Source organism: Cnephaeus nilssonii (assembly GCF_951640355.1).
Source record: "Cnephaeus nilssonii genome assembly, chromosome: X".
Taxonomy (NCBI): Eukaryota; Metazoa; Chordata; class Mammalia; order Chiroptera; family Vespertilionidae; genus Cnephaeus; species Cnephaeus nilssonii.
Window position 1 is genome coordinate 8,936,926 of NC_137071.1, and position 8,546 is coordinate 8,945,471.

The 8,546-nt window shown below is 38.0% G+C and overlaps 1 pseudogene across 1 annotated transcript; it reads right to left on the minus strand.

Moving 5' to 3' along the window:
• Window positions 1–221: 221 nt before the first annotated feature.
• Window positions 222–863, minus strand: LOC307096293 (large ribosomal subunit protein eL14-like; annotated as a pseudogene). The gene has a single exon. The product of its transcript is annotated as a large ribosomal subunit protein eL14-like (transcript).
• Window positions 864–8,546: the final 7,683 nt, after the last annotated feature.

An 8,546-nucleotide genomic window follows, 5' to 3' on the forward strand; every position in this document is an offset into this window, starting at 1 on the left:
TTTGGTGAAAAACAGTAAGATCGATATAATTATATTTTTCTTCCTTCTGTTACCATTATGTATACAATATCAAGCCCTCTCTCTCTTTTTTTTTTCTGAGCAAGATTTGGCTTTAAATGCCAAAGATGTTTATTCCCTGTGTGTGTGTGTGTGTGTGTGTGTGTGTGTGTGTGTGTGTGTGAAAAACATTTATTATACTTTTATAGTAGCCCCTTATGTTCTCATGCTTTCTTGCCAGATGCCTTGGGAGCAGCAGGTGCTTTCTGGGCTGGGGCTTTTGGACCCTTTTGAGCTTTTGGAGGCGCTGCCTTCTGGCCTGCAGGTTTCTGGGTGGGAACCTTCTGGGCTGGAGCCTTCTTGCCTGCATCAGTCACCTTTTTTGCTGGAACCTTTGCAGCAGCTGCTGCAGCTGCACTGTTAGCAGCAGGTGCTTTTTTGGGAGGAGCTTTTAGGAGAGCTGCCTTTTGAAGCTTGCTTCCTAACTTCAAGCTTGATCATTCGGGTCCTCATTTTCTTTGCCTTCATTACTTTGTAATGATCAAAATCTGTCATCTTGGCTTTCTTTTCTCTGGCTTCAATCTTCTTGGCCCATCTTGTGGCTGCCCATTTTGTATTGATATCTGCCTTCTCCCAGGCTTGTTGAACATACTTCTGGCGGGCACTGTGTGAGAACTTGAGGATGAAGTCAGTGAGCTGCATGCATTTGAAAGGCATAGCCTGTCTCCTTACTTGTGTGCAAGGTCCATCAACCAAAGCCCTGTTCTGATCGATAACATCTATGATCGCCACCAGCTTCCCAGCATGAGGTCCAAAGGAGACGTAGGCCACCCAGCCAACTTCCAGGAAGTGCCTGAACACCATGTGGGCGGCGCTTGGCAAGAAGGAAGGAGGCCCACCCAGCCATGCGTATGTGTAGAAGGCCACCCCGCCCATGCGCTGTATTCTCTTTTTTAATTAGGTATTTTAATAAACGTTTTAATATGATTCAAATCCCTGAATTGATTATGATGTGACCAATGCAATATATAGTCTAAAGTAGACAACATTAATATGCTCATTGGAGGAAAGAAAAGATGCCAAAGTCTATATTATTGATAACATACTGTTTTCCCCTCTAGAGAATAGTAAGTACAAAAAGTTAAAATGAAATTTATTTAGTAGCTTGTATGAATATTTTATGTTTGGTAGAAATGTGATTAAGTGCTCAAAGAAATTGAAGTTAAATGTTATTTTGCAAAACAAAAACAAGACAAAAAACACACAACAAGACAAAAAACAACACCCAAATAAATAAATAAGCAATATTTCTAGCTTTATCTTTCTAACTACTAGTTTTTACCCTAAGTAAGTAAAGTGACAATATTTATTTTGGAATTGTTAGCAAAATTTAATCAGGTAACTTGTACTGTAAGCTCCAGAGTTCACTTGAATTTGAAAGATGGAGTAACTGATTACTGTGTAAATTTGGACATTATTTTACTACTCTAGTTACCAGATAATGCATACTCATTCTTTAAACTTGAGATAAAAATGCCATTTTTTTCAATGAGACTTTCCAAAACCATTCCACACAAAATTGTTCTATTATCCATATACCACAGTTCTATGGTAACATATTTGAATTCAGGTCCATCTCTACCAATGGTCTGTGCTTGAGGGTGGGATATATGACTCGTCTTCCTTTGCAATCTTAGCATTTAGAGCAGTGTCTGACACATTGAATAAGATACCTGAGGTATAAAGATAACTTTGGACAACATTTCAGTTTTTTTTTGCATGAATTTATGTATGTATGTATGTATGTATGTATGTATGTATGTATGTATATGTGTTTGAGAAACTGATAGATGGTAGAACTGAATGAAAACAGAGCTGCTTCCTGTAGTTGTATACTGTATGGGTGGATATTTTAACAAATGGGGATGATAATTTATTAGCAAGAAAAACAAGTGAGTTTTATAATATTTTGTTATTATAAAGAGGAAGTAGGTCTTCTTTGATCAACTTGAAAAGACAAGGGCTCCAGACTTATATAATACTTTAAACAATAAATAATTTAAATAAAAATAAAGATAAGGGCTCCAATTCACTCTGTTAATTTGATTTCAAGAGCTGTTTGAGTATGCCTGGAGCCAAAATTTCTTTGCAAAATGGCTTTTTTTTTTCTTCGCAAAAATAATTCTATCACCATAACTCAAAACTACTCTGGAAAGTGGTGGTAGCTACATGAGAAACATTGCACCATGTGTACCTCAATGAGGTTAGCAGTGCAAATCACCTTCCTTTCAGTTTTTAAAAAAATTGATTTTAGAGAGAGGAAGGGAAAGGGAGAGGGAAGGGGGGAAGGAGAGAGAGAAAGAGTGAGAAGAAGAGAGATAGAAATGTTGATTGTAGTTCCACTTATTTATGCATTCATTGGTTGCCTCTTATATGTGCCCTCACCAGGGATTCAACGTACATCCTTGGCATATCGGGACAACACTTTAACCAACTGAACTACCTGGCCAGGGACCCTTCAATTTTATTTTTCAGATCAAGTTCACATAATTCCTAATGAGATAATAGAGCAAAGGTCTAGGTCAAATTATTTCAGCGGAAATGAGGTGGTAGTGGTGACAATTTAGGCCAACATTTACATGTTATTGTTTTAATTCTAGGTAGAGTTTTGTTTTTTAGCATTAGCCCTCCCCAGGTGGCTTTCTATGATGTAGATGTCAGTCTGATATGACCTTGGACTGGCAGTGAGGCTCCATGGGTAGTTTTGCTAGGTAGCTGGCCAAATTGTTTTAGAAATAGTTAGATTCCTTCTGAATGAGAAGGCCACGCACAGAAAAGCAGACTTTTCTTATTGGAGGATGACTCTTGGTAGAACGCTGTAGTAGACTGTTGGTGCTCCACTCAGAGACTCTTTACTAGGTTGAGACATTATACTGTGCAATTTGGCAGCTATGGCTCATAGTTGTACACTTCTAAGGAGAATTATCCTTGGTCAGTTGGAGCTGCTTTCCTTGGAGTTGCCTGGGATATTATACCCTTCTCCTGAGGGCTGCCACAAACAATGATTGCCTGCTTTGAGGTGGAGGGTACAAAATTCTGTCCGTCCTTGTCTCAAGGGGGGACAACTCTTTGGTGCCATTCACACTCCAGAGCTCCTTGTGGGATCAACCTGAGGCTAGACTTCAGCTGAAATTACATCTATGCTTGCCTTCTTCTGTCCTATCCTGTTTCTCTCTCTTCCTTAAGCCTGAGAGTACTAATTCAATAAATCACCTGCACAAAATCTCCATTTCAGGTTCTGTTTCTAGAGAAACAAACCTGAAACATATGTCTCTAACTAAATGAGCTGGCACGACACGACAGGGTACTAGAAGGATTATGTATGTGGATACTGAAATTTCAAAAATTACAGCAGGAGAGTTGTAGAAAAAGATAGATATATGGGTGTTAAAATCATGGAGGATGAGGCAGAGAGACTTGGGGTTCAAAACAGGACTCTGCTTACTCCACATATGCACTGAAAAGCTTAACATGGTTGAAGAAAAATCCACAACTATGCCAGTGATTTGCACTAAGTTAGTGATCACAGAAGTCATGAGAATTCTAGGTGCAGCCTGGTCATCCTACCACAATTCCAGTCAACTTGCTATCTGAGTTATCTGAATTTGTTTGTTATTCTATCTACTGAAAAGATAAACTCCCAATATCAGGCAGCTTAATCCAATAAAAGTTTCTTTCTTCTTATGTAAAACCACAAACACTATTTCTGACTGGCATGTGCCTCTATTCTAGGTGATGGTTCAGAGATCCAAGGATCTTTCCTTCTTGTCACCTTGTAATCTTTGACTTGTGGTTTCCAAGGTTTCAGCTTGGGGAAGGAGCATGGAAGATCACATGTAGGAGGATTTTATGGGTGCACATCATTCTCACATTTCATTGGTTACTTGATTACTGCATACCAGATATTCCACTCACCAAATGACAGTATGTAAGTCCTCCATGCATTAGACACAACCATGGGGAAGGGGCACTGATAAACTGACTGGAATTAATTTTCTATAATTGACTGAATGGGGACCAAAAAAGAAAATATGTGGAACGCCTTGGCAACCTGGGATTCGTATATTCTGCGTGTGTTTGAAATGGTATCTGGATGGGGTGGTTTGGGAGTAGAAGAGGATAAATGAAGTAGAAGGAGCATGGAATTGAAAAACCTGATGAGGAAGTTTATAACTGCATCCAATGGGTGGACAGTGATACAGTAGATTTTTAGCCTTTAGTGATGAATTTAAAACAGGGCTCTCACTAATTGATGCAGTGCTTTTGTTAGAAAAAGGACACAACACCATATCAGAGGGCATGGCTTTGGGGAGTAGAGTGTGCGCTGGATTCCAGCCCCTACAACTCCTTCCACAGGTGCTGTTGGGCAGGATACACAACATATGTGGCAATCCTGATATCATTATATGTGGCAGTCCTGATATCAAAGCAACTGCTTTAGCTCCTCCCCTGTGGTAGATTGAATGGATGGCCTTATTTTTTTTTTTTACTTCTTCTTGTATCCATACCCTTTGCCATGTGACTTTGAAGTTCTTCCCACTAAAGAGGTGGACTGTATTTTTGGCTATGTGGTAAGCTTTGGCCAAAGGGATGTGAACAAATGTGAGATGACCCAAAGGTGCACTTGCAATGACTGGACTTGCCCTCTTATATATCTGCCAATACCCTGAGAAGCATGTGCCCAGGCTAGCCCACTGGTACCAGGAAGAGGATGAGAGACATGTGGAGCAGAGCTAAATCACCCAAGCCAAGGCCAGACTAGATCCATTTATCTTCAGTCACCCTTACAGATGTATAATTAAGCCCAACAGAGATCAGCAAAGCCACCCAAAGCTCAGCCTAGATCATCTGAATTCCTGTTGACTCATGGGCTAAATAAATACTTATTGTTAGCCACTGAGATATTGTGGTTGTTTGTTGTACAGCATTACTGTGGTCATACTTAGTTGGTACCACCCTCTTTCTCCCCAAAAAGCCCTAGGAGCATGGAGCATATACAATGTTGCTTCTGCCATGACTTCCCTATTTGATAGGAATTTGCATTCCTTTTCAGAAATCAATGCTTACTCACCTTTTTATCAAAATCAGATAAAAACACACATTAGAAAAGATTTAGGGATGCCTGATTTACATGGTTCTGATGAGAAATTAAAGCTAATACTAGGTTCCAAAACTAAAGGAAAAAAGCAATCAGAACTTACGGTCAGATAATTCTGATAAAAGAAGTGTGGGTAGTGGAGAGTAGGTTGAGGGGAAACAGGTTAAGCTTTCTATTCTTAGTGAGGAAGATTTCTCAGTGCAACAGCATGTCAATTCATAACCTCTTTATTTATAATTCCTTTCATGTAGGATTTGGATGTATAGTATAATTTCAGCAGACCATAATTTTCTATTTATAGATAGGAGAGATGTTATTTTTTACCTCCATAGAATACAGGAAATGGATATATCTGAAGTCCCTATACATAATGAAGAAAAGTAAAAGGACTCAATAATTCTTGACATGTGATGCCTTACAATGTTTCTATTTCCATCCTATTTTCTCTGCTGGCCCATCCTTACAAATGAAACAGTTGATGATACTTTTCTTGTCACTATCTACATTAAAACATATCTTTGTCATTCTATCTAGTGACGTTGAATAATTTTATTAGCTACATAAACATTTTAGTCATCAGTGAAACTCTCCCAGCAGCAGATAAAATAGGTTAGAGTGTTAGGTAAAAAGAGAGCACCCTATAATTAGCAGTCACCCCTATGGAAAATTTCAAATAATGACTTTTTTCCCTTTTTTAAAATCTTGAATGCTTTGGGGACCAAGTAGCAACTCCACCCACAGCTATTGTCAAGCATATTTCTTTTCTCATCAGTAATGAGGAGTGATCTTTCCCTTGCCTAAATTTATCATCTTAGAAAAATATCTAGATATTTTTGTTGCAATATTGAATTTCTTTTTGAAATCTCAGTTTCTAATGTAGTCAGAACTGCTAATATTAATATTTAATGGGAATGTCTATATTTTTAACCCTAAATATCTTTACTACACTAAACTTCCTTTCCTATAAGATTTGATTGTTAGCATATATGTCTTTAAAAAGCCCAGTTTTCCCATCTTTTCTTGTTACAGCCAGTGTAGCTCATGAGAAGAGATGGCTATGCCCATAAAGGACATTGTACTCTTCTTGGCTAGCGGATACCTTGGATTAAATCTCCCTGAGCCTAAAGTCTGACCTTATTTAAGCTGAATAGACATGAACAGTTTATTTCCGTATGCTAAATGCTATAATGCATAGCAACACTGTTGTAGGTTGGGTTTCCCAGGAAGCAAATCCTGAGATGGAGTTTAGTGGGCAGATTATTTATTAATTAGTGCCTTAGGGATCATTATATTGCCATTCAATTTCTCCCTCTGCCCAATTCTGCTTCCTTCCCCTGCCTAGTACTCACATTTCATTAGTTTGCATAATATATAAAATGAAATAACATCTACAATTACAATGGAAATAAACAGATTTGGGAACAAAAACCCAACTAATCTTCTTTTTTAAGCACATAACTTAAAATATGGGAGCTGAACTGTGTGGATGGACTGGAAGGGAGCCTGTTATTTGTGGGCAATCTAAGTGTCATGGGCTTAGGTCACCTTATTTTCCAGAGCAAATGATAAGGTCAGTCAGTCAGTCAGTCAAACTGAAGACTTGTAAGAAGGCTTTGATTCTACCTCCAGTTCAGAGGCAAATTGTATTGTCTTCAGCTGAATTCATGCCTGGGTACAATATAAAGCATGCCTAAGCTGAAACCGGTTTGGCTCAGTGGATAGAGCATCGGCCTGCGGACTCAGGGGTCCCAGGTTCGATTCCGGTCAGGGGCATGTACATTGGTTGCGGGCACATCCCCGGTGGGGGGTGTGCAGGAGGCAGCTGGTCGATGTTTCTCTCTCATCGATGTTTCTAGCTCTCTATCCCTCTCCCTTCCTCTCTGTAAAAAATCAATAAAAATATATTAAAAAATAAATAAAATAAAGCATGCCTAATACAATTTTACATGTTTTAAAACATTAGTAATGCAAGACATTAATGAAAGAAATTAAAGAAGGCACACATAAATCAAAATATATTCCATGCGCATGGATTGGAAGAATAAATAAAATGTCCAAACTTCCCAAAACAATAAACAGTTTCAATGCAATTCCTATAACAATTTCAATGGTGCCTGGCTGGTGTGGCTCAATGGTTGAGCGTTGCCTCATGAATCAGATCACAGTTTGATTCCCAGTCAGGGCACATGCCAGGGTTGTGGGCTTGATCCCCAGTAGGGGGCGTGCAGGAGTCAGCCAATCAATAATTCTCTCCCATCATTGATGTTTCTATCTCTCTCCTGTCCTCTCTCTGAAATTAATAAAAATATATTAAAAAAAATAAAAATAATAAAAATTTCAATGGCATTTTTTCACAGAAATGGAACAAATATCCATAAATTTTGATCTAACAACAAAAGGCCCTGAATAGCCACAGCAATATGGAGAAAGAAGAACAAAGCTGGAGGCATCACACTCCCTGATTTCAAACTATATCACAAAGCTATAGTAATCAAAGCAGTATGGTACTGGCATAAAAACAGACACACAGATCAACGGAACAGAATAAAGAGCCCAGAAATAAACTCATGCATATGTGTTAAATTAATTTATGACAAAGAAGTCAAGAATATACAATGGGGAAAGGACAGTTTCTTTAATAAATGGTATTGGGAAAACTGCACAGCCACATGCATAAGAATGAAATTAGACCACTATCTTACCCAACACACAAAAATTAACTCAAAATAAATTAAAGACCTGAATGTAAGACCTAAAACCATAAAATTCCTAGAAGAAGTCATAGGCAGTAAGCTCCTTTACATTGGTCTTGGAAATGATTTTTTGGATTTGATGCCAAAAGCAAAGGCAAGGAAAGCAAAAATAAAGTGGGATTATATCACACTAAGAAAGCTTCGCAAAGGAAACAAGCAACAAAATGAAAAGGCAACCTATGGGATGGGAGAAAATATTTGCAAATCATATATTTGATAAAGAAATAAAATCCAAAAAATATTTAAAAAACCTAATGTTAACTTAATAGCAAACAAACAATAAACAATCCAATTTAAAATGGGCAGAAGATCTGAATAGACATTTTCCCAAACTTGACATACAGATGGACAACAGGTACATGAAAAGATGCTCAATACCACAAATTATCAGGAAAATACAAATCAAAATTATCATGAGATATCATCTCACACCTGTTAGAATGGCTATTATAAAAAAGACAAGAAATAACTAGTGTTGTACACTGTTGGTGGGAATGTAAATTGCAGCCACTATGGAAAACTGGTTGAAAGTTCCTTAAAAATATAAAAATAGAGGTCCCATATGATCCAGCAATTCCACTCCTGGGTATTTATCCAAAGAAAGCAAAACACTAAGTTAACAAGTATAAGCACACCCA